At 47.1% G+C, this 26967-nt stretch overlaps 1 protein-coding gene across 2 annotated transcripts in view; it reads left to right on the top strand.

The window, feature by feature from the left end:
* LOC146868581 (P2Y purinoceptor 4-like) overlaps positions 1-26967 on the top strand; it is a 97986-nt gene that overhangs the window by 52735 nt on the left and 18284 nt on the right. The window contains exon 1 of one of the 2 annotated variants that reach the window (XM_085615760.1): positions 18466-18498. The exons of the other annotated variant lie outside the window; for it this stretch is intronic. The gene's annotated coding sequence lies outside the window, so the exon portion shown is untranslated. Of the gene's footprint in view, positions 1-18465; positions 18499-26967 lie in introns of those variants that run through there. 2 annotated transcript variants of the gene reach the window in all.

Below are 26967 nucleotides of genomic sequence, written 5' to 3' on the forward strand. Positions count from 1 at the left end.
GGTCGGCAGGGGAATGGCCGGAAGCGTGGCACGCATCCGGGCTGACCGCAAACATATCACTGTTAGAGCTTTTTCCCATAGTAGTAGCCTTCCACATCTGGGCCCCCCAACTAGCAAATAGGCAAATCACGCTATGGTCAGACAACCACGCAGTGGTGCAGGCAATCAACACAGGAGCTGCGCGATGCCCAGCTGTAGGGACCCTCCTGCGGAAACTAGTGGGCTGGCAATTAAGAGGCAACATTGCACTGAGGGCAAGGCACATTCAGGGTGTGGAAAACTTAGCTGCGGATGCTATTTCTCGTTTCCAGTGGGAGAAGTTCAGGAAGCTGGCCCCAGGCGCAGACAGACGGATAACCCCGATGCCGGAGGAAGCATGGTCATGGGTGGAACCGGGTTGAAATGGTTACTGGACAATGCACTGGCCCCTAAGACCAACAGCCGTTACAGGAAGTGCTGGGAGACTTTTAGGGGCAAGACGGGACTAAAGAAGGGACAATGGGCCCATAAAAGGGAAATCCTGGAATTCATCGATTGGGCCTTCCGGGAAGGGAAGTCAAAAACCTGGGCACAAGCGCATTTAAGTGCAATAGCACATTACACAAAGATGGCAGGGCGGGAGGACCCAACAAGGGCGTTTGAATGTCGGATGGCTATGAAAGGGTGGGGTAGGTTACAGCGGGCACCAGGGGACGCCAGGCGCCCCATCCACTTCAAATTACTGCAGGCAATGCTGGGGGCCCTGGCCGGGATCTGCTCATCGCGACATGAAATCACACTATTCCGGGCAGCATTCGCAGTAGCATTCTTCGGGGCATATAGGGTCAGCGAGGTGGTAGCCCCTTCAGTGGTGGACTCAGGAGCGGCATGCATACATAGAGAGGAGGTAGACATGCAGAAAGGGCACATGGACATACTGCTACGGAGGTCCAAGACGGACCAGACGGGCAAGGGGATATGGACCAGATTGCAGTGCACGAAGGACGCTGAGCACTGCCCAGTGTGTCTACTGAAAGGGCATCTAGAGAGCAGTCAAGGGAGGAAGGGGCCGCTTTTTTAACACAGGGATGGGTCTTTCCTCAGCCGCTTTCAGTTCATAGCAGTAATGAGGAAGACCCTAGACGCGCTGGGGCTCCCTGCACGGGAATATGGGTCACACTCATTTAGAATTGGGGCGGCCACCACGGCGGCAGAGCTGGGCATGGGCGGGGGGGTAATCAAGGGTATAGGGCGTTGGGCATCCGGCGCTTATGAGCGGTACATACGCCCAACAAGGTACTAAGCCCACACCTCTCCCCCCCCCCCCGTTTTTCCAGGTCCGAACGCTTCACAAAGGAAGGTGTGGATCGTGGGGCACTCTTACGTGACGCGGGCGCAGAGGTGGGCAGCGGCCAGACGGGACTTTGGCGGAATATGGCTACGGGACACCGACATTGAATGGTGGGGGCGTCCCGGGATGAAATGGGGACATCTGCTGCACACGGTGCGGGACGCGTTACAGCGGGGTAGCAAGCCAGACGCAGTGGTGGTCCACCTAGGCGGGAGTGACTTGGCAGCAATGGGGCGGAGGGCACTCCTAGAAGACATGCAGAAGGGTCTCACGGTGGTGGCACGCATGGTACGCCCCGCTGACATAATTTTTTCTGAAATCATAGTGCGGAACGCCTGGCGGGGGGCAATTGACCTGGGAGCGGTGGAAAAGTCCAGAAGAAAGCTCAATATTACTATGGCAAAGGTATGCAAGGCCAATGGCTGGGGTTTCGTACGGCATGGGTTCATAAACCTAAGATCCCCGGGGTATCACAGGGAGGACGGAGTACACCTCACAGGGGTGGGAATGGATATGTTTCTGCTGAATATTGTAGGGGTACTGGAGCAGAGGGGTTTCCTATGACAGTAAGACGAGGCAGGGGTCGGTTGGGGGGGAGCTCCCTCTGATCGAGAAACCATAGGGAGCGTGGCGGAGCTAAACTAACTAAATTACCAAACAAAAGGGAAGAACTCAGTAGAAGATAGATGGGAGGCTCTCACAGTGTCCTGGGGATGCCGCACGGCAGGGGCAGTGAGGGAGCAAAAGGGCGGCACGCCGCCAGCAAAGTTTAGAGGTAATGCTCTCCCATGACCCTTGGGATGCCTCACGGCAGGGGCTCAGAAGGAGACAAAAGCAGAGGACCCAATCGCAAGAAAATAGAGCAGATGCGCAAGAAAGGCCCTTGGGTTGCCAGCCGGCAGGGACCTCTGGGAGAGGGGAGGGCCCACGAAAGGGCACAGGGCGAGCGGGACGGCACATGCAGCCCGGACAGGTCCAAACGGAGACCCACCAAATCGGTAGCAAGCTGAAGCCTAGACCCGGAAGCACAAGACACAAAAAGGGTTCCCTCCTCTCCCAGGTGATTGATAGAACTGGGTCAAAGAGAATAATAATGCAACATGTACATAACCAGGAACAATGTGATACAAATGTATAAATTGTTATCATGCTAATAAACTGCGACCTTTTCAGGCACCCAAGAAAGTTGTCAGTGGTGTTTTAGGGTAGCAGAGCGCAGCTAGACTGTATGATGGGGGAAGCGGGGAAGGGAGACTCGCCGCCTGGAGGGGGTTAGAACCCGGGCCGGGTAGGCAAAGCCGGACCCATTAGAGGCCCGGGTCAAAACGCCATCCGGGGGCGGCGGCCCTCCCCCGTCCACCCCCCTCCTGAATTTGCATAGGGACTAGGCCAACGGGGCCAGGATTGGCCCCGGTGGCACGAACAAGCCCCCCCCAATCAGGGGGCGAGCATAGGGGCCGGGGGGGAATAAAAGGGGGATGCAGGGCTCTAGTGGAGTCACAAATCCCCCCCCCCCCGGGCTGAGGATGAGGAAAGAAGAAACCCACCCACACCTAAGAGTCGGGCGTCGCAGCAGCATGGTGGAGGGTAGCGGAGCTAAACTAACTAAATTACCAAACAAAAGGGAAGAACTCAGTAGAAGATAGATGGGAGGCTCTCACAGTGTCCTGGGGATGCCGCATGGCAGGGGCAGTGAGGGAGCCAAAGGGCGGCACGCCGCCAGCAAAGTTTAGAGGTAATGCTCTCCCATGACCCTTGGGATGCCTCACGGCAGGGGCTCAGAAGGAGACAAAAGCAAAGGACCCAATCGCAAGAAAATAGAGCAGATGCGCAAGAAAGGCCCTTGGGTTGCCAGCCGGCAGGGACCTCTGGGAGAGGGGAGGGCCCACGAAAGGGCACAGGGCGAGCGGGACGGCACTTGCAGCCCGGACAGGTCCAAGCGGAGACCCGCCAAATCGGTAGCAAGCTGAAGCCTAGACCCGGAAGCACAAGACACAAAAAGGGTTCCCTCCTCTCCCAGGTGATTGATAGAACTGGGTCAAAGAGAATAATAATGCAACATGTACATAACCACGAACAATGTGATACAAATGTATAAATTGTTATCATGCTAATAAACTGCGACCTTTTCAGGCACCCAAGAAAGTTGTCAGTGGTGTTTTAGGGTAGCAGAGCGCAGCTAGACTGTATGATGGGGGAAGCGGGGAAGGGAGACTCGCCGCCTGGAGGGGGTTTGAAGGTTATCCTCTAGTTGACAGGGAGCCAGTGTAGGTCTCTCAGGTGGGGTGTAATGTGGATGCGGCGAGGGATGTCGAGGATCAGGCGTGCGGATGCGTTCTAGATGCATTGGAGCCGTTTCAGGAGTTTGGTCGAGGCTCCTGCGTAGAGGGCATTTCCGTAGTCCAGTCTACTGCTGACGAGGGCCTGGGTGACCGTCCTTCTCGTTTCAGTGGGGATCCACTTGAAGATCCTGAGAAGCATGCGGAGGGTGTTGAAGCAAGAGGAGGAGACGGCGTTGACGTGCCTTGTCATGGATGGGGCGGAGTCGAGCATGACCCCTAGGTTGCGTGCGTGGTCGGTGGGTGTTGGAGGTGTTCCTAATGCAGTCGGCCACCAGGAGTTGTCCCAGGCCGAGGGGGTGGATCTGAGGATGAGGACCTCCGTCTTGTCAGAGTTCAGCTTCAGTCGGCTGTTCCTCATCCAGTCGGCGACGGCCTTCATTCCTTCGTGGAGGTTGGTTTTGGCAGAGTGGGGTTCCTTGGTGAGGGAGAGGATCAGTTGGGTGTCGTCGACGTAGGCGATGATGTTGAGGTTGTGCCGACGTGCGATTTGGGCGAGTGGTGCCATGTAGACGTTGAACAACGTTGGGCTGAGCGATGAGCCTTGGGGTACGCCGCGGATGATCCCGGTGGCTTCGGAGTGGAAGGGGGGGAGGCGGACGCTCTGTGTTCTGCCGGAGAGGAAGGAGGAGGTCCAGTCCAGGGCCTTCTCTTGGATTCCGGCGTCGTAGAGGTGTGATCGTAGTGTGCAGTGGCAGACCGTGTCGAAGGCGGCTGACAGGTCCAGGAGGATGAGGGCCGCGGTTACTGGTGAGGATCGGGAGCCCATACGTGAGGTCTGGCTGGAGTGAGGAGTGACACACCACAGGACATGTGCTGCTCACTGTCACCAAGATGGTTGCTCCAAGGATACACCTAGAAGTGACGAAGGGGCAGTCCATGGACTTCTCATGTATCATCATTCATCCGGATATGCACTTCCTATGGTCCATTGATGCCACTGGAAAAACATGCCAAGGTCATATGCAGCCTGGAGAAGTGTTCTATAGCATTCACTGATGCGCAACAGAAGCCGGGAGGCCTAGAGTGGGAAGTGACGCAGCGTAGGACATGTGCTGCTCACGAATCACCAGGATGCATGATCCAAGGATACACCTAGAAGTGATGAAAGGGGCAGTCCATGGACGTCTATGTATCATCATTCATCCATATGCACTCCCTATGGTCCATTGATGCCAATGGGGAAACATGCCAAGGGTGGTATCGCTGGAAGTCTAAGGTTGGCATGAATCTTTACTTCTCACATTTCCTTCTCCCCTTTCATCTACTTTTAGCACCCTGCCATCTCTAGCTCCTACTGCTAGGACGATATTAAAGATTCTGTGACTTGAAGGCGTTATAAAGCTAGAGAAACTAAATAAATAAACTGCTCCAGGTTCCACCCGAAATGACTGCAACTTTATACTGCACCTTAAACAAGCAAGGACAAAATAAAGTTATTACAGTGGGATTTTGCATGGAATTAATATAAATGTGATCCGTTTTATTTTGGGATTGCAACAAACCCCCAGCGGAAGTATGCGGCAGCGATGTAAGCATTCTCCGGAGTTCAGGTTGGTTTATAAATCTTGCTGATAAATTCTGCTGTCATCTGCAGAACAGTCGCCCACGGAATGAAGGGGAGCCACATTCCACTCGAGAACGAGAGGCCAGGAATGTACGAGACTCAGAGGCGGACACCGAAGGTGACGTCATTGCGCACGGCACCAGCGGAGGTCGCTTTGTAAATGCCTGTGGACGGTATTGGCTACTAACTCCAAGGAAGGGTTCACAGACAAAAGGTCAGGGAAGCTCATTGTTTTGCATGGCAGCACTAGTTCGTCAAGATGCATTACATGAATGCATTCACTTTAGCTTACTCACAGATAGATTGTTTACTATGTGTTGGCACAGGCAGTGCTTGTTTGCTGGCGAATTAAAGTAACAGAATTCACGAGCTGTTTCTACCAGAATTGTCTGTAAAGTTAACGACATAAACACAGGGCTCGATAGGGACCGTTTAAATGTCAGATTTTAAGCACAGTTGGGTTCCGTGTGGGGCCCACCCAACACCACCCACTTTAACTGGTCGACCATCGCCTTTGTCCCTGTACAGCGATCTGCTACCTTTAGCTAGGTTTATGCTATAGAAATACATCGCACAGGCACATACATACTCACATTCTGTCTGCACGTATCAGAATTCGTGCAGCAATTTCTAGTGAATTAATGTAAATCGGACTCTTTCATGATCAGATTCTGATGCACTGATGTTTGCGACAACACATACTTGTGTTTTTTCTAACAGGTTGTATTGCTGCAGAGACGATGGCTCAGTGCCAACAAATGAAAAGTTCTGGGTTAAAGAGTTCAAGTGTCAACAAGTAGACTCGGCCTTCCATTTTTCTGAAATGGGAAAACAGAGTTCAGGTTAATATCACATCTCTTATTTACAGCGCTTAGAAGCGGCATAAGTGCGGTTTTAGTGCAGTATAAAAAACAAGTTAATATTGAGAGCGTGTGTGTTTGTAGATGCATTTGTGTGCCTGCTCATATAAGGTCCCGATAGACCCAGGCCTGAGGGCCCCCACCCCCATCCCCATCCCTTTTCCGGCCGGGCTCTGACTGAAGAGAAACAATGTAACTTGTTACTTTGTTTCTCTTCAGTTCTCGGTCAGCGCAGGAGCTCAGGGCAGGCTGCTTTAGAGAGAGAGAGGCTTGTTTTAGAGCAAAGCAAGTCTAAAGCAAGCCTCTCTCTCACAGCTCTCACCGAAGAGCTGAGGGGGCCCCCTTCATTTTCTGAAGACTGGGGGCCCCCCTGCACCGCAGGGGCTGCGGGGGTGTTGGTTACGCCCCTGGCTCACTGCTCTTCTCCATGTCCTCGCTGCAGCACAGACTTCCAGGCTCCCCTGCGGCCAATCCTGATGCTGCTCTCATGTTTGGAAGCAGCGTAAGGATTGGCCTGAGCGCTGTGAATGTGCACTCTCCATGATAGTCTGCTTTGCTGTCTCCAACCCAGCAACGCAGCTGAGTTGGACACAGCTCAGTGCGCATGTCGATTTGGCCATACTTAGATGGCCGGCCAAACCGACATGTGTACTGATCACAGTGCAAAACACTCACTCTGTCACTGCCCTTGTGATGTCCCCCCCCAAAACTCGCCCAGCCCTCGGAATGTGAAAAATAAAACGATAATAAACCCGTTTTATTATTGTTTATTTTTCACGTTTTGAGGCTGGCAAAGGGGGCGACGCTCCTCCGCCATACTGGAGGAGCCGCCACTGCACTCATGTTTACGAAGCGAAATCGCAAAATATCCTAGCGCGTGATTTACTAGGGAATGCTTCCATTGTTGGTTTCCAACTTCCATTTCCCCAGGTATTTTATAATTTTGTTACAGCACTGGGTGTTAATCTACTAAGGCGCACATTTACTTCCCAAAATTAATCATGATGGTTGTCCGGTGTGGGTAATGAAAAGCCAATAAATATGGCAGTATTTTTGCATTTTACTGCCTATGACAAACAACCGTTAATTTCAAGAAATAAGTGTGTACGTTAGTAGATTAGCAAATATCCAAGACTGCCTGATGCAAATATAAAATACAATTTGTACAGATAGGAGCAAATTAATTTCCTCCGATATTGTGCTCATAAAAAATGCTCTGATCCATCATCCTCTGCCCTTTTGGGCCCAATAGCGTCCCATGGTTAGCTCACGTGTTCCGGTAGTAGCATTTCTGCTGACAGGGGTGCTGTGGGCACAAAAGGAGCCTCGTCCTTTTTGCATGAAATCCTATTGTGACTGATGGGAACTTCAAGAAATTAACACCCTCTAAAATAGCCACATAATTAAGAGCTTGAAATCATGACAGCTGCTAGTCATGGGTGCATCTCACTTGAATGAATGAATGAGCACATGTACAGACTGCATGGCTACTCAGCAAGAGTGTCCCGGTGCTAATAGTCTCCATCTATCTTTCCAAGCACCCCTAGTTGAGGAATGACCAGGCTTTAAGCAGTTTCTTAAAGACAGCCAGGTCAGTTACGGATCTGAGTGTCACAGGGAGGAGGTTCCAACCTCGGGCTCCCAGGAATCTAAAGGAACTTCCTCCAGAACGGGCTCGGAGTATTCTAGGAATGAAGGCCAGGCCCATAGAGGATGACCTCAGAGTTCTGGATGGAATGTACTGGGTTACTCTCTTTGTGTGATAGCTAGTGCTCCTACCTTGAAGAACCTTGAAAAACAGCACCAGAGCCTTAAACCTAATCCTCTTTATCACTGGAAGCCAGTGTAATGCCTTCAGGTGCGGGGACATATGAGTCATGGGCTTAAGCATGAGTACCAGTCTTGCTTCTGAATTTTGGACCGCCTGCAAGCGGTTCAGAAGACACTCAGGGAGGCCTAGGTATAGGACATATGCATAGTCCAGTCTGGAAGTAACCAACACCTGGACCACCGTTTTCCTCGTATCCAGGGAGAGTAGGTGAAAGAAACTTCCTCAGCATTCGCAGTAGGCCAAAGCAGGTACCTACTACCAACTGGGCTTGAGATCTCACCGAGAGAGCACTATCCAAAGAAATGCCCAGATTTTTTACAGTGGTTTGCGCGGACAGTGGAGGTGACATATCCCCAGGCCACCAACGTCTCCACTCTCCCAAGGACGAGGAGCCAAAAAAGATAATTTACGACTTCTCCTGATTACATTTCAATTGATTCCTCCTTAGCCAATTGAACACCTTAGTGAGGCATAGTCTAATCTTCTCACCCTCAAAGTCTGCTCCCTTATCACAGGTGAAAAGCAGTTGGGTATCATCAGTGTATGAAATAATCTTTGCCCGCATGCTTCTGCCAGTGGTGCCGGGGGGACATATATAGATTGAAAAGAGTGGGGCTCAGTACAGAGCTCTGCGGGACCCCCACTTTCAGACCGGGGATGGAGGACACATAGGGAGGAGTCCAAACTTCCTGACTTCTGTCCTCAAGAAAGGAAGTCAACCATTCTAAGGCAGAGCCACCTATTCAAAGTTCCTTCATCCTGTCCAGGAGCCTATCATGAGGGACCGTATCAAAGGCCGCCAACAGGTCAGATAAAATTAGAATGGCTCTACCCCCGTGATCTAGTTTCTCTTTGATATGTTCTGAAACCTCCAGCAGTGCTGTTTCTGTGCTATAGTTAGCCCTGAAGCCTGACTGACTAATGTGCAAAAGGTTATTTTTTTCCACATAGTCAGAGATAACTGTATTCACAAAGGCCCGCTTGAGAAGGAATTCTGAATAGTCATGATTTTTCATGAAAGAAAGTCGCCAAATGGTTAGTCCATTCTGTAGAGTTCGGGAGATCCCTGATGATGGATGTCTGAGTAGTGAAGGATTTCATGATTTTTTAAAAATCTCCATGCCTTTATTGTTGGAAGTCTCAATTTTATCTTATACTCAAGTTTGTCATCCAGACCATCGTTTTTCCGCCACTTCCTATCCAAGCAAAGCATTTACATGCACTTTTACTAGTTCTCAAGAGACCATTGCACCAGGGGGCCGAGAGCCTAGCTTTCTTGGTAGTACATTTCATCAGCGGGTCTAACTCACGGGCACTGTGCCTCAACCAAGCTTCTAGTTGAAACGCATCCCCTTTTGGGTTCCCTGATAGAAGATGGACAGAGGATTCAAGGGCAATCCCTAGAGCTGATGGTGAACCTCTGTGAAAGGCTCTGTACTTGCTTTCCACTCTGTTAGAGAGATTCTGGCCTTCTTTCCAAGAGCTAGGCACCCTAAAACTTAATAGACAATGGTCCAACCAGACCATGGGTAGAGGCAGCCTCCAGCTCTATATTAGAGAAAATCTGGCCTAGGTTGTGGCCCATCCTGTGAGTAGGATGAGACACAAAGGGAACTAGGTTGAAAGCTGAGAGAGTCTCAGTCAGGGAAATGACCTCCGACTCCCTAGGTTTATCCATATAAAAATTGAGATGAAGATGAAGATTGAGATGGTTTTAGTTTGCAAAACTTGATTGTTTGAGAAGCTGCTGCGCATTCATTCATCTACACAAAACATTGACTGAGGGTAAAAATGTTGTCTCGGTCTCAAAAAAGCACACATTGCCATAGTACTCTCTGGCACTGAAGGGGACTAATTTGTGTGTTGATGTGCTCCTTGTGAAAGGGCAGCAAGTTGTAACTCCTCCCAAAGTTAGCCAATGGTTGAAGTCGGCAGACACATTGACTCATAATGCAATCTGGAGAGGTTGGAAGAAATATGTGAAATACGAACCACAGACTAATGGACAAAGTCTGTCTGAATAACCCCCAAAGGTATACACAAAATGTAGTACAATTAAAAGGTCTTGGCTAACACAAACTTTAAAAAGCCAATCTGTCTGGCATGGGCTGCCAGTGTCTTGTGTTTGGTAAGAGGGTGAGAAGGAAAGAATGAAGGAAAGAAAAAAGAAGTAGGACAGTAAGAAAGATGAAAAGGATGGAGGAAGGCAAGAATTAAAAAAGAAAGAGGAAGGCAACAAAGAAAAACTAAAGAGTAAGGCAACACAGTAACATTAAAAAGAGGAAGGCAACAAAGAAATGGGAAAGAAAGAAAAAGGGAAATAAGAAATGAAAGACAGGAGAAAGGAGGAAAGAAGGAGAAAGAAAGAAAGAAAGAAAGAAAGAAAGAAAGAAAGAAAGAAAGAAAGAAAGAAAGAAAGAAAGAAAGAAAGAAAGAAAGAAAGAAAGAAAAAGTAAAAATTAAAGAAATGAAAAAAGAATGACAGATATACACAGTTAGGGTTGCAAAAACAGAGCACATGAGCTTATATTTAGAGTTCATGTGAGCTACTGGTATGATGTGAAAAAGCAACTGTCAGATAAATAAACACAGGCAAATTCAAAAGGAATTTAAAACAGCATTGGCAGGAGACAGGAACTGAAAAAAGTGTGGAATATGCACTGTGTCTCATCTGGTAGCTCTGCAAACAAAGGCGAACTAAAATAATAATAAAGTAAAAACAAACACACTGGCACTGAAGGGATCTGCCTTGTGCATGTGTGCTCTTTGTGAAAGGGCTAAATGCACTCACTCAAAGTGTAGTTACGCAGTGACTGAAGTAGGCTGACCCACTGCTTCATGTTGTAGTGGGCGGAAGTAAAATGTAGGTGAAGCTAGGTGGCTGAAAGCCCCTTTATGTGAGTGTATTATACAAATATTTTTAGTAAAATTCAAAGATCTTGCCTATCGGCAGACCTACTAATATCCCAGGACCTGCAATTTCTTGTTCAACTTACAATAAAAAAGCTATTGACTCCTGCATTTGACGCTGTGGTGTTTTTCCCTCTCACAGTACTAGTCAAGAAAGAGGAATGAAACCTGGGACTGCTGTGGAATTCGTACCTCAGTTTGAATTCTCAAGTGTTAGCAGTGGTCAAGACATTATTTCATCAAATTAAAGTCTGAAAAAACTGATTCATCCCCACTCAAGAGCACCTCTGTGTAGTAGGGACTGTAATAAACTCCAGTACTGTATTATGTTATGCCCTGTGCCAAGGAATACCATCCTACCACATCAAAAGACTTCAGAGGGTACAGAAGAGACCCCGATGACCAATTAACCAGAAGCTGCACATCTAAAATACATGCACTAGCTCCCTCTGAAAGACAAAATCACATTCCAGATTCCTTGCCTCATGTACATGCATCGAAGGAACAACCCCCAAATACCTGTAGGAAAAACCTGTTCAATACATAGGGGCAGATTTACAAGCCGCCTGAGCCACTAGTACGTCACCTTTTGTGACGTAGTGGAGGCGCATTTCACTTCTCCATATTCACAAGGAGAGCAAAAGCCACCCTGTGTGACTTTTCCTCTCCTTGTAAATATGGCCCCTCCACACGCAGCACTTTGCGTGGAGGGGAGCTCCATGGGTGTTGCTGAGGGTGGTCCCACGCAACACCCATGGAACGAGACACATTTCCAGATTTACGAGGAATCTTAAATCTGGAAATGCGTGTCAATGCTACACCTCCCCAGGGGAGGCGTAGTGAGGCGCAATGAGGAGAAATGTTTTAATTTCTCCTTGTTTTTTCCTCTTTGAAAGCGTGCTGCATTCTACAGGACGCATTGAAAGAGGAAAATGCCTGTAGTGATTGTTTTTGTGCAGGAAGGTGCCCCTTCCTGCACAAAAACAATCTCCCCATGGCGCAGGCATCCTTGCACCATGGTGGAAAGGTGCCTGCGCCGGCGCATGGCAGCTGTTTGTGCCCCTGCGCAGGGGAGAGCAGAGGAATGCGACATATCATTGTTGATATTTTGCATTCCTGTGCTTCGGAAGTGCCACAGCGTGGCACAGCCAAAGGGCTTGCGTTGCCACACTGCTGCACTTCCTTGTAGATCTGCCCCATAATGTTTAACAACTGTCTACGGTGCACAGACAATGTAATCACAACTTCCCAGCAATGACCCAACTCAGAGTGACTTCTGTCCTCTCCGAGTTGCGTCATGGACTGTTTCTACAAGCATTTTTTGACTCGCCCTCATAGGTCTTTCTGTTTGCAACTTTCTCTGACCAGGGAGGCTATATGCATTGCATATCTACAATCACAATGTATATAATCTTCATGAATATATGCAATGCAGTTGACATGAGGTCATACTAATGCAGTGCTATATAAATCCTTATTGCTGTAGCAGATCATCACATAACATAAAAAAGCTTACAATGGTTGTGAGAAGTTGGCCTGGTATATGCTGTCCACTAGTTATAGTGGGCACCCTGTACCAGTCCAAACAACCTATTATTGATGATAGGTTAACGACAACCTTTATTGAAAGCTATCCTAGTGGTAGCTATGGAGAGCAGCCTTCAGGCTAAGTCTTGAAGGAATGTAAAGCAGCTTGTTTTACCAGTCTATAATCTCTTGAATGGCTAAATGAAAGACAACCACACTAGGTATATATATATAAAATATATGTATTTATTTCTAAACACACCCTCCTAGTCTCTTTATGAGGCAAGAGGTCAAAACATATAAGTTACACTTCAAATATTACAGTAAAATAGCACAAATATACGTCCGGCCCTAGGGGCGAGCCAAACCATATCCTAAAATAGTGGTATGAGAACCCCAACTTAACTAGACACAAGGCCTAGAGCCTGTAGAGTCGCTGGGACCCCAAGGAACCACCCAAGGTAGTGACACAGGGGACCCACGGGGGCTGTGTGCAGTGTGAGAACACAGCCGCAAGCTCTTGTTAGCTTCTATAGGGAAAGTCGCGGTTAGATTTTTGAAGATTAGGGACACTTATAAACAAGTCAGGACCAAACCCTTTGGGACTTAGGAAGTTCTAGGGTCAACACCCATGGGAGCACCAGAGTACTTGAGTTATCTCACCCAGGGAAGCCGGGTGCATAGGTGTCAAATGGTGTTGGGTCGCGTCGTCGATTTCAATGGGAGCTGGCAAAGAAGTGCTGCTGCCGGGAAGATGCGAAGTGTCCAAAGAGATCCAAGCCTGGATCAAAGTCGAGAAGAACCTGAAAGCAGAGGGGACAGAGTCTGGGTCACTAGCCAGTGACCAGGAGGACGATAGGCGGATGCCCACCGATGTTGGGTGATTTCAGGTGAAGAAGGTGAAGCTTGACTCTTCAGCCACGAGGACCAGGAGGCGTCGAGGACAACCAGGAGCTGGATTCGAGCTGTCCCACAAAGGATGTCGAGTGCTGCAGTGTCGGTGCCCGGATTGGACACAACAAGCCTTGGCAACAACAACCCACGTAGAAAGAGAAGAAATGCTAATGCAGACCAGCAAGGTCTGAGGGACTCACCACTTGGTGGGGAGTTGGGGCACGTCTGGAGCAACCAGGGAAGCCCAAGGAAAATCAAAGTTACCTTCTCAGGGACCCACCAGTTGACGGACCAGGGATCGCGAAGGGACCTCAAAAGGAACACAAAATGATGACCCACGGGTCGCTCGGAGTGACTAGGTTGACAATCTTCAGTGGATTCTCTGCTTGAGGTGGGCGCTACATGTAACCCCAAGCACGACTTCAAGAGACGTCGAGAAGTCAATGCACTTGCAAAAGTGCCCGATGACCAGGAGTACCGGTTCCACGCTACACACAAGGGCTGCGGGTCTCAGCTTTGCTGGGGACTCGGGTCGGCCTGTGAGATGTCTGGATATCCTCTTCCTGGGCTGCAAATACTTCAGAGTCCGGCGGGAGCTTTGGAGATGCAGACCGGCAATTGCTTCGTTGGTGCCTGCCAAGCAGGGGAGTCACTCCTTGACCCCAAGGGAGATTTCTTCAGTCCTCTAGTGTTTAGTAGAGCGTCGAAGTTCCAGGATTCAGCTTCAGAGTTTCGTCCAGGGATATCTAAAGTTCTGGTTACAGAGGTTCCTTACTTATACTTAAGGAAGGGGTTGGACTAGCTCTAGGGACCCACCTATGGGAGGGTTTGGAAAGAGGGGTGACTACACCCATTTCCTTTGTCCAGTTTCACGCCAGAGCAGGGGCTGGGAGCCCTTGAACCGGTTTGAGCTGGACTATGTACAGGGACACCAAATGTGCCCCCAGTGCAGGACTTCAAAGCACTCTGAGAGTGCTCCCACCCAGCCCCAATACACATAAGCCTGTCTGGGAGGTGGTTACACCTCCCTGTGACAGAAAACCTATTGTCCAGGCCTCCCCTGCTGGAGTTTCGGTCAGCAGCAGGAAGCCAGACCCGTGTCTGTGGCTGCAGCATCCATTTTGTGATGCCAGGGCTCAGTTAAGTTTCTACCGGGTAAACCAGTACTGCCATGTCTCTCCCTCTAGAAGGGTGGGATCATATTCTCATGTCAGGAAGCAATGTGGGGGTATGATTCCAAGGTGTTTGACACCAAACACGACATGTTTCCGTGCAGCCAGTCCAAAGTTAGCATTAACCGATTTAGATATAATGCACTTAAGAGTGTATGGTCAGGCTGCACCACTGACAACCCCGGGGAAGAGAGTCCGAAGGCTGCAGAGGGGCTCAGATCATGCTTGGGCACCCTCTCACATATAACCAAGCACCCTGCCTTCAGGATTGATAAGGCCTGCCATAGGGGTGACTGATAGGTTTCTATGTGCAGTAATAGGTGAGGTATAGTGAACCTATACCTCAGTAAGGGGTGCATGCACCACCCTACCCAGGCTGCAATAGCAGACCTGTGGTGTCATTTTGGAGGGCTTTCCAGGGGTGGCACAATACATGCTTCAGCCCCTGGTAGGCCTCTGGGGTACCTATGCCTTGGGTACATAGTATACCATATACTAGGGACTTATAAGGGCACCTCAGAATCCAATCTGGAGGGTACCTAAAGTACATGCAATCAATTTAGAGAGTAAGCAGCTAGGCTGGGGCCCTGAATAGCAGGGACCCAGCCAGACTAAAGTCGAAAAACAGTGAAACACCAGCAAAAAGTGGGGGTAACCATGTGAAGCAGATCCTACTCTCCTACAATGGCCCCACCAGTTTTTGACACTATTTCCTATTCATCTCCGGAATCACCTGAGAAAACTCTTCTCTCACATGAGGAATATATTTATGTCATTTATGTTTTAATCAATTGGTGTTTATAGAGCCAGTCTCCACAACAGTCAATCCAGATTGGTTCCAACACAGCTAATTATGGGGAAGACTAGAATGGTGGTGGAGAGGGAATAGAATTAAAGAAAGGTAAGGGGAACATGGAAAGAAGAGAAAAAGATGGGCTGGTAAAATGGATCCGTTAGTTAAAGGTTCACGGCTGACATCTGCCTCGACCTGCAGCTCGCAGTGTTAAATCCTGGCTGCGCCTAAATCTCAGCTTCCTACATTTCAGAGCATGGTAAACTCAGGTGGATTACATCGGACAGTAAAAACGCATAATTTAGCCACTAAAAAAGCTGATGACCAGCGTGAAGCACTATAGGTCTGAGTGAAGTGTATTTCAAAGTCTGACTTGCTTCCATTGAAACCGAGAGCCGTTCCTCAGTTCCTCATGCACTTGTTGGCTGGTGAGCCAACCTGAATGCTTTGGCTGGTTCTTACTGCCAAAGCAATAAACAAAGACCTTTGAAATCAAATCTCTTACAGATGGGTAACTGTAACTAGTCCGCTAAGGCTACTGAGCTCCATTGTCAGAATTGGAATAGAGATGATATTTCCAGAGAGACTTCCAGTGCTGGTGAGCAGGGTGGTAGTCCCAAGCATCAGCTTTGGACTGGACTCGTCATTTCTCACACACCCTCACGGCCATTACAGCTGAGATTGGCCAAGGCCAGGCAAGTAAACTCAACAGAACACCACAAGCACGTAGGAGTTGTAAAAGACTGTGCACAGGCCTTGTGCTCCAGATCGACAAAGGGTGGCTCCTCCGAAGTATGGTAGTTGTGAAATTTGTGGGAAGTAGCCCACCCAGCCCACAGCCACGGAGCCCACCCAGCCCACAGCCATCCCACACAGCACACAGTCAGTCACAGATGGAAGGCAAGTAGGAGCCTCCTGCCGTTACATCCCAATGCTTTTAGATCGCGGTCATTACAACGCAAGTTGTTACAACGACTTGCACTTGATGGCGCTCTAACCTAAGGAATAGTATGATTTATTATTCCACACCTTTCCTACTGTACGTAGACTGGAGTTGGAATAGTAAATCTTACATTCCCTAAGTCCAGCGCCCTCCAGCGCAAATCGTTGTAACGACTTGCATTGTAAAAACTGCGATGTGACATACTGCGTTTTAATGGAACGCGTTGTATCGTCATATATTCGGTAAAAAGGTCTACTCTAGAGCCACGAATTAATCATTTGCCTAGCAAGGACTCCCTGAACAACGTGGATACGTATACTTGATATCTTCAAAATGGCCTTCAGACATTTGCAAACATTGTCAGTCTCCTGTAGTTTCATGTGAAATGTACTGTCCAACTTTGTGCTCCGGCCCCTGAGCGCAGTACATCCTCCAGAAACACTATGGTTTTCACAAACCAGCCTCAGCATTCCAAGAGAACCAACAGCATTCTCTTGCCCCGAACCAGTGTCTTAATTGTGAATTCAGATTATCACACTTGGCCAGTGCGTGACTTGGGAAAGGTGAGTCTGTGCTGCAGAGCATGGCAGAACTCATAAACGCAGTGCTTCTGCGGTCCCTTGACCAAAGATCATGGAAGGCTCTGCCTTATAATCTCTGTGTTCTGTCTTCTTTCCTCTGTTCACTTTTTAAGTTAAATCAATCAACTTGTCTCAATCATTATCAGAACAAGAAACTTAATACAGATCTTCTTTGACGTCTCCAGACATTGGCAAACCTTTAAAAAAATAGGCAATTGAACTTTCCAATCTAGTAGCTTTTGGAGACTTATGGTTGATGCATGCAATATCTATTCTCTCCTCAAATTCCTAAAACCCGCTGATGATTCCAATGTGGTAAATACTGGCAGTGAATTATCCATTTGAACTGGAATGAAACTGAGGAAGACATTTCTAAGTTAATCTCGTTCTTATATGTAAAAGGTGTGGCCCAGGCTAGTGCATTTTCTCTATGATCCATTAAAAAAGATTTGGCCTCATCAGACTGGTACCACCCGATTGGATCCATAAAGTGCTCATTACATACGTCATACAAGATTGAAATTCTTCAGGAATTACTTGGTATCTCATGTAGCGCAGATTACTGGAGCTGAACACTCGTGTCCCCAGGGAACCACGTTCGTAGAGTTTTCTGGCTGACTCCATTCTGCAATGTGGTTTTCTTGGAAATGGCAACAGTGTCATTCTTCAAAAGGCAACTACAACTACCCCTGTTTACAACCAATACAGAATTTAGTAAAATCGTAAATGACTCACTCCTTGTCACCCAAGAGCATCTTTTGAGGTCTTCACAAATTGTTACGGTAACACCTGTTTACCTCACACTTTGTGAAAGTGTTGCAATACTTGAAATGCAGAATACAGTGCAACCAAGACATCTTCACTAGGGTTGGGGAACCCCGTGATGGCCAACCGTGAAACACATATGTGAATTACTACTAGCATGCTGAAAATGAACACTCCTCCCTTGACATGAAGACATATTAAAGACAACAATGCAAACTGGCTTATGCTGAGGTTGACTCTGCAGCACTAGAACCTGTCACATATGAAGGGAGGGAGCGAAGGGGTGGGGGTGAGAGAAACAGAGAGAGATCGAGCGCGATTTTAATGTGCTAATTGGAGTCCTTTAATAAAATCCACGATTTCCCTTTGGTTATTTATAACCAATCTGAGCCTGCAATGTGGAGTTACTAGTTTAATCCGGTTGTATCAAACCAGGGTACTGTGATGCAAACGTTGCCTAGGGCTCTGACTCTGTAGGGGTACACACCCCAAGTAGAACCTTACATGCCCAGGAGCAGTCAACAGATGCCCAGGCACTGCCAAGATACTGTTCACCCCGGTACTGCCATCACACACTGCTACAATATGCCCATATGGTTTTATTTCCATGCAATACTTCATGTCTAGGTAATGTCATACCTTAACACTCCATTAAATAAAGAATTTGCATCAATCATTTGAAATGACAGTAGTAAAACAGCAAAGTTCCTGTAAGTGCATGTTTCAATACACTTGTAAAAGCCCTGAAAGTCTTCTAAAAACAACTCAGATGCCGAAAGGAACAGAGTACAAGGAAGTGTTGCGCCCATAGAGACGTCTCCCATCTCAGGCTCTTCACTGGATGACTCCTCAAACCCACAACTTCTCAGGTTCACTTCTGCCTGGATCTCTGCATCCTCGTCTTCCTGCCACTTCTTTTATCTTGTTCTGGACACTGTTACGGTCTCAGTCCAGCTGAGGCAGGATCACAGCCAGACAAAGATGAGGTGAGTCCTTTAAGACCAGAAGTCCTCCTACATAGAACTGCAACAGCAGCCAAGCCTCTTATCTCCTTATCTGGCAGGGGGGGCATGCAATATTCCCCACTGCCAGGGCACTTCTTCTCTTTCCTCCACCACCCACTTGTCCCCGGGCTCCATACAGTACCCTTTGCTCCGTTTACCACCTGACCAGGTAGTAAATAGAAGTGTTAAACCCCATGAAGTTGTGAATTCCAGACAGTTAGTAGTTGGGTTGCTTCTAATATTGACAGTATGGTGGAGCAATGTGTGGGGAAAGCTGCAGTGTCCTCCTGAGGAGAGCCCTGGTACTTATATATATATTTCTTTTTACAAATTAAGCACTGTTTACACTCCACCAGTACAGTAGAACTCGTTTTGAGGGCTTAAGTTTGAAAATGCAGTACATGCTAAATTGTTACTTTGCAGAGAAATGTGTATCCTGATGTATAACTGCCTCTAGCTGCTAGGAACTCGCCCACCCCTGTCAGAGATGTATGACTGTGCTCTTGAATGCAGCGGTGCGGTGGTTCTGAGTTTAGAGTTTCTGCTATGAAAGTATGATGCTCACATTCAATTACAGCTGAGTGACCAGCTTTTGAAAACCTAAAACCAGGACATTCCACAAACATAGTAGTAGGTCTACATTTTGAATCATCCAAAGGGCACAGAATGACTGAATCGACAGTGCTCTCCACCATGGAAAATACAGACAATGAGGAACTAAGGAGAATTACATGCAACTTTTTCACGCAGTTTCATCTGTGGTACTCTAAATCCACGTGTGCGGGCTCTCTGCATTGTGAAAACAAAGGATTATGATATTTATGTTATTTCACAAATAACAATTTTTCATTTTTTTTCTTCCTGCCGGAAATATTTTTCAGTGTGTAATCCTCCCAACTTGAACACCCTGGAAATCTGAAAGTCTATGCGCTCCAACTCTCTTTCTGTATTACTCACACTTCCGTCACTTAGGTCAAGTTTAGAAGTGCAAACAAAGGTGAGAAAGTCATTGAAAATGTTTGTGAATTCTTACCAAGTTGCACCCATGTGGGCATGTAGCTCATTTACTTTGCATTTTCATGGCTACTCTTATGACACTCCACTACTATACAAACTGCACTCTTAATAGGATGTCCTCATGCTAACGACAAATCGGCAGTCCAAACTATGCCGCTATTCACTTTCTGGATCTAAGACCCTAAAGGGCATTTTTCATGGGGATATCGCCACTGGAACATCACTGTTAGCGATGTTCTGGTGGCAATCAAATGCACTATCCCCTTCTCCTTATTTACAAAGCGGCGTTAAACCACTTAAGGTGGCTTCACGCCACCTTATAAATAAGGCCCCTTTTCATGCTTCTCTTAGCGTGAAAGGGGCGTGCAATGGGTGTTGCAGTGGACGTTCCGCTGCAACACCTATTGCTTTTTGACGCTGTCTGATATTTACCAGGCTGGGGCAGCACCAAAAACTAAGACCAGGGAATAACTGATCTTAGACTGGTGATACGAGGAGAAAATATTAATTTCTCCTCGTTAATTTCTCCTCGTTTATTGCTCTTTCCATGGGTGCTGCATTCTACAGCACACATAAAAAGAGAAAATCGCCATTATTGATTGTTTATGTTCAGGAAGGTGTTCCTTCCTGCACATAAACAATCACCCCTACAACACAGGCAGCCTTGCAGCATGGCACAAGGGTGCCCGCGCTTGTGCCAGGCAGCTTTTTCAGTTCCAGCACTAGGGGAAAAGCAGGGGTGCGCCATATTTTTGTAAATACGGCGCATCCCTGAGTTTAAAAAATGTCAGAGCATGGCGTTACCAAATTTGGAGTAAAACCGCACTCTGGAGTTTTTTTGAAAATATGCCCCTAATTGTGGGTGTCCATTAAAGGCTAGATTACCACCCAAATGGGATTTAGGAGTTTCAACACCATTGCAATTTCCCCCAGATCACTTACAGCAGATCAAGCCTTCCAAACTTTACATGAGGAAAAATGCCAGTTAATTACCAGAACATGCACATTTTTGTGTATTAAGCACCAACATCAGCATGTTACTCTCCTACATCATATAATATATGCTACTTATAGCACCTGGTAAATTCAGGTCCCTGTGGTGTCTGATTTTATCAGGTGCATTAAATATTGTGCCAAATATCAGGCCACTTGTAATGAGGGCCCACATGTTTTGTGTGTGGAGCTGGAATGTGTGGGTGGAAAAAATATAAGAGCAGCAGCAATAATAATTTCCTCCCTACATGCGGCTCTTTCTAATTCTTTAAAAGAAGAAAATGTGATTTCTTTAATGGGACTGGCTTCCGAATGAACCTCTGATTAAAAGGACATCTTTAGAAGACACCCAGATTACAGAAACTTCTCATCAATGCTGTGCAATTTTGCATCCTCATCTGCACTGACAGAACACTCTGTGTGAAAATGGCATTCAATGCACCTTTGCGAAGTTGATGTAATCTAGCGCAGTGGGTTACTGTACTGTGTACAGAACAAGATGCTTTGTTCACAGTCACACATATGCAGATCTGTACTTTAGAAACTGGATTAAAACCAGATAATCTTTTCCACCTTCCTTCTACTTACGCTCAGACTTCATACATGTTTTCTTTCCCAGTGCTAGGTGATTTCCCAATGAGAAAACGGAGATGTTGCAAAACAACACTGCTTTTCTTGAAGCACAGTATCTAAAAAAGTTTTATTTGGGCGGGGGGGGGGGGGGCGTATCCTTCCCTTCTATAAGTGGAAACAAAGGCCTTCAAAGGGCAAGAAACTCTACTCTTCTCTGCCACTGTTAAACTATGTCTCCGTGTTCTGTTATGTTCCCCAGTGGGTTTGGCGATCTGTGTATCCCCTGGAGTTCCCTCTGGTTGCTCTGTATTCATGCTCCTGAAGTTTAGAAGGCTCTGCAGACAGAAGGTGCAACTTACAGTGGACTCCCACTCATAGTGGAAGATGGCTGACCCCTGCCCATGCCAGGCTGATGATTGTGGCAGCTGATTCTAGATCAGGAGGCCATTTACTAACCCTGTCCCGTACAGTATGTATTGGATAAAGAGGTTTTAATTAAGCCTGGGTGAGATTTTAATTATACTGGAGTAATTCGAGAAATTTCGGCTATTTTGCGTTACTCGTGTGATGCGCAATTACTGACAATTGAGCGATAATGCCTGCTTGTGTAATTTGTAGTCATTGGTGACAAAATGCCTAGTGCAAGAGCACAGGAACAGAGCCAGTAGCAGCTGACTGCTGGTGTTCGTGCTCTGGTGCATTTACAGCTATTTCCTTAGATCAAAATGGATCATCAGGTTCATTTTGGATGCGAGGGTGTATTTTTTGCATTATTCCTCGTAATCTTGCATACTTTTGCTGTTATTTCGGCAATCACGCTACAGCAAATTACACAAATTATACCCACCCCTAGTTTTAATACCTCTCTCTCTGCCTCCTGATAAGCAAATGGGGTTTCAGAGTGGCAGAGTGTGTATGTGTGCAAGAACGTGAGTGCATGTGTGTTATATATGCAGTAGGTACCTGAAAAACCTTGTTCAGAAAGAACCATTTACAAGGATTCATCAAAGACTACACAAAATGGTATTTCCCTTTCAGGTTCACTTTGTCCATCTTGTCATTGCTTTGAGCTGGTGGTTGCCCGTGGGCACCGCAACCACCTATTTTAGAGGACCAGGACACGTTGCATTTGTCCCATGGGCAACATTCCTGCTTATAGAAGAATACATGTAAATAGAATTCGTATTCGTAAATATGGTTCTGTATTCCAGTGGCTGCATTGAATCACCAACTTGTGAGATCCGTGTACCACCTTGTGGCAAAATTGTAAACTGCAAGGAGCTTTATGCAGGCGCTTCCGCAGTGGTACGATATAGGAGAAATGGTGAATGCACCAAATCTTTCAAAATAGAGAGGGGCGTCAGGCAAGGTTGTGTCCTGGCCCCCTTTCTGTTTGCTCTCTATACCAACAGATTAAGCACAGCTCTGATTGAGACAATCAAAGATAACCCGTCAGTACTATCTTCTGCCCTCCCGATCCTACTCTATGCAGATGATGCCCTCTTATGAGCGAGGACCCTAATGGCACTGCCAGTACACTGTTTTTATGTCTAAGCCGGACCTGCAAGTCAACAAAACTAAATCTTATGTAATGTCAGTAGGTCAGGATAAAAGAAAAAACTGTTTTTAGGTCTCGTTGAGACCAGCGCATGCGCTGTCTCGGAGAGAAATTTTGTATGTGGGATTTTCAAAGTGCTGCTGGCTGGCCTAATGCTTGCGTTCACGCGATCGTACACGCGCGCAGCCGGCCGCCAGCAGCACTTTGAAAACTCGTGCGTCAACGCGAACACTTTCGCTTTCAGAGCGATCGCGATCACGATGACGCACGCGCACACACAACTCCCGCTTCTCCCCCTCCCCCACCACATATTGCGTCTCCGGCCGCTCGCGCACGGCCAATGCGTGTCAAAATACTTGTCTTTCTCTCGGACCAGTTGCAGATCAAGCCCTATGTCGCTTTTAAAGTCCTGACATATTGGGAATTTGTGAAGCTGATGGCTCTCTTTCCCTTCAAGCTCCTGGCACAGTTGAAGGGCGTGCGCAAACCCCTTTGGTAGATTTGGCCACAGCTGTAATGTGTACTGCGGAGGTTTGACTTTTTTTCCTTTCCCCGGCAGTCTGCCTTTCTTCTTGCACAGGGACAGGTCAAGTCCATTGTTTTCTTCATGCTCCAAACATATTGGCGCTACAACAGTACAGAAGGCGCTCACCCTGCCGATGGTAAATAGTCTTTAATGTCTCTAACTCATGCTCACAGAGCCTACATGTGCATAGCGCTACCAGCCTCTTCTGCACGCAGCATGTGCATAGCGCTACCAGCCTCTTCTGCGCGCTAAAAGTGCTTGAAGTAGTCCGCACTGTCTTAGGATCACAATAGGCGTCACTGTTACGTGCATTTTAGCGGAATCCCCACAAACTGTGTAGCTTGTAGCCATACAGAGAGAAGTGGCACGCAAGGCCACACGGCGACGGTTCTGAGGTATGAATGAAACGCTTCTGGGCTCTGTATTTGTAAAGACAAGATCACACTGCGCGTCTACAAAGAGCCAGGAATAGGAAACATGCTTGCCGAATCTGACTGCATTATTCACCCTCACCTTCCTCATACTGCCCTCCCATTCCGGAAGTGAGGTAATTAACCTACCCTTTCTCCCACACTATTTGTGGTACATATGAACGATGTTTGCAGCCTGAATGGACAGGGCCCAAGCCCGATAAAAGCACGCAGCACTTAGAGGCAAGCAATGCTTAATTTCCCCCTCCTAGAAAAGTAGATCATAATGAAAGCATAGGACGTGCAGCGCAGATGCGAAAATAAATGAATGTAAGGCAATATAGCGCATATTGGGAATTTGTGAAGCTGATGGCTCTCTTTCCCTTCAAGCTCCTGGCACAGTTGAAGGGCGTGCGCAAACTCCTTTGGTAGATTTGGCCACAGCTGTAATGTGTTCTGCGGAGGTATGACTTTTTTTCCTTTCCCCGGCAGTCTGCCTTTCTTCTTGCACAGGGACAGGTCAAGTCCATTGTTTTCTTCATGCTCCAAACATATTGGCGCTACAACAGTACAGAAGGCGCTCACCCTGCTGAGGGTAAATAGTCTTTAATGTCTCTAACTTATGCTCACAGAGCCTACATGTGCATAGAGCTACCAGCCTCTTCTGCACGCAGCATGTGCATAGCGCTTCCAGCCTCTTCTGCGCGCTAAAAGTGCTTGAAGTAGTCCGCACTGTCTTAGGATCACAATAGGCGTCACTGTTACGTGCATTTTTGCGGAATCCCCACAAACTGTCTAGCTTGTAGCCATACAGAGAGAAGTGGCACGCAAGGCCACACGGCGACGGTTCTGAGGTATGAATGAAACGCTTCTGGGCTCTGTATTTGTAAAGACAAGATCACACTGCGCGTCTACAAAGAGCCAGGAATAGGACACATGATTGCCGAATCTGACTGCATTATTCACCCTCACCTTCCTCATACTGCCCTCCCATTCCGGAAGTGAGGTAATTAACCTACCCTTTCTCCCACCCCATTTGTGGTACATATGAACAATGTTTGCAGCCTGAATGGACAGGGCCCAAGCCCGAAAAAAAAAAAGAACGCAGCACTTAGAGGGAAGCAATGCTTAATTTCCCCTCCTAGAAAAGTAGATCATAATGAAAGCATAGGACGTGCAGCGCAGATGCGAAAATAAATGAATGTAAGGCAATATAGCGTATTGTAATGGGGGAAATACACTTTAATATGCTCCGACATAATAGAACCCCTTTAATAGCACCTTTAAAGCGACAATAGTGGTAAGTTGTCTAAATAAATATCAAAAAGTCATAACTTGCAGCCAAGATGATATCAATAAGTAACAACAATCACAGCCCGGGCCCAGCCCGGCCGCCGCTGGTGTTTAATTGTGATGCATCACCACTGCTGGCAGAACACTGCCACGGGCCCACGGCAGTCGCGTTTATCGCGACCGAAATTACAGGCAGTCCTGAGATCTGTCGCGATCAGAAACCAAACAAGCATTGGCATAGCCAATAGGTCTCGCCTTTGGGACCTTATAAGTGTTTACCCATGCAACAGTTGATGTTGTTGCACCAATGATATTGTGCTGCATAACTAAATACTTATAAGGTCTCAAAGGCGAGACCTATTGGCTATGCCAATGCTTGTTTAACTTAGGTGGGGGAAAAATGGAAAAGGTACCCTATTTTAACTATTTAGGTAATACATAAACTTTTATGGAAGGAAATGCTGCAAAATAGAGCTGACTCAATGATCCAGAGCATTGCAGCACTATTCAGGTTCTCAAACAAATTGGGCTACAAGCCTATATCGGAAATGCTAACAATTTACAAGGCTAAAACGGTCTCAATGGCCTCTTACGGGGCAGTAATATGAGGCATTGCTGACGCAACAATTCTGCAAAAACAGGAAGACAAATTTATCAAAAGATTACTGTCAACTCCTCATTAAACCAGTAACTTTATAGCCCACAAAGAAACGGGCATCCCCCACAATAAAGATTCGATCAAATTAGCCCCACTTCCTCTTTGGTTATCAATCTGGAAAAGGGAAACTGTGGGCCTGAACCAAAACATTATCAAAGACATTTTAACTCTGGCTTATGCCTACAGAATCCCATGAATAACCTATATCAGAGAACATTTTAACTTGTTGGCTTGGCTTTTTGTTTGATACACTGTCTTTATGTAAACATTTCCCTAGAACTAGACTAAAAGCGCTCTTTTTAAATAAAGAGACACAGGATAGAGGGAACAATCACAAAGCAAAAGAACTTGTCAAGTTTTATAAATCCATACCACAGATTGTAAATCATTCTCTCCCCTATTTACAAATAGTGACAAATAAACAGCATTGATTTATCCTGACATGGTTCAGATTGAACCCAATTCCTCTCATGCTTGGTCATCCACATAATCAATTTGTCCTTAGGAACCTGTCCCCTTGTCCCTGTGACAACAAGTCAGTCCAATCGGCGTCACATATCCTCCTTTTTTGCACTCATTATGAAAAAGAGAGAAATACTTTTTTGTTCCCGCTTTTAAGGAAAATCTCCATACGGACAGTAGCAGCAGCTCTCGTAATATTTCATTCTTTGGACACCCCATTGGTCTGTTTTGTATTAGCTTCTTTCTTACTGGCTGCTGTGAGAACCCGTAAAGCTTTCTGCACTTTATCGATTGCCTTTTAAACTTTTCTTCTTGCGGCTGTCAATATAGTTCTGTCTGTTCTAAACATAATTGTGTTCATACTATTAGTCGAAACCCTCTTTGTAATGTACATTAGTGAGCATTTCGAACTGTATAATTTTTTTTAAAATTAATTTATTGATTGCCTCCTTGTCCTAACGTATCTTTTAATGTGACCAATTTAATATGCACACTTTTATGTAATTCACAGAACTGCGAAATAACGTTTGTAAAGTAAAGTAAACTGCACCATGCTAAATAGGAAATGGAGTGGTAGAGGCAAAGGGCCTAATTACCATGGCGGTCCCACCGGTCCAATTAAGATGCGACGGCCGTGAAGGCTGTCGGAAACTTCCCCTTTTCCATTGCAGCTCGTGCTGTGGCCCGTAAAAAGGCCACAGCACAAGCTGCGGTGATAAGGGGATGTTTTGAAACATCCATGCCCATGTGGCAGGCACACGGGCATGAATGACCCGGGCCTCATAGCCGAGGACCAGGGGGCTGGAGGCCCTGTTAGGGGCCCAAAGACCCCTTTCGACGGCCTTTCTATGGTAGTTGGACCGACATGGAAAGGCCGTCGCAAAGGGACATTGTAATCCCTACACAGTGCCTGAGCAAGCTCGCCCCTATTGTAGAGAATGCGATCCGACCGACTTTTCGA

Source organism: Triturus cristatus, chromosome 1_2, assembly GCF_964204655.1.
Source record: "Triturus cristatus chromosome 1_2, aTriCri1.1, whole genome shotgun sequence".
NCBI lineage: Eukaryota > Metazoa > Chordata > Amphibia > Caudata > Salamandridae > Triturus > Triturus cristatus.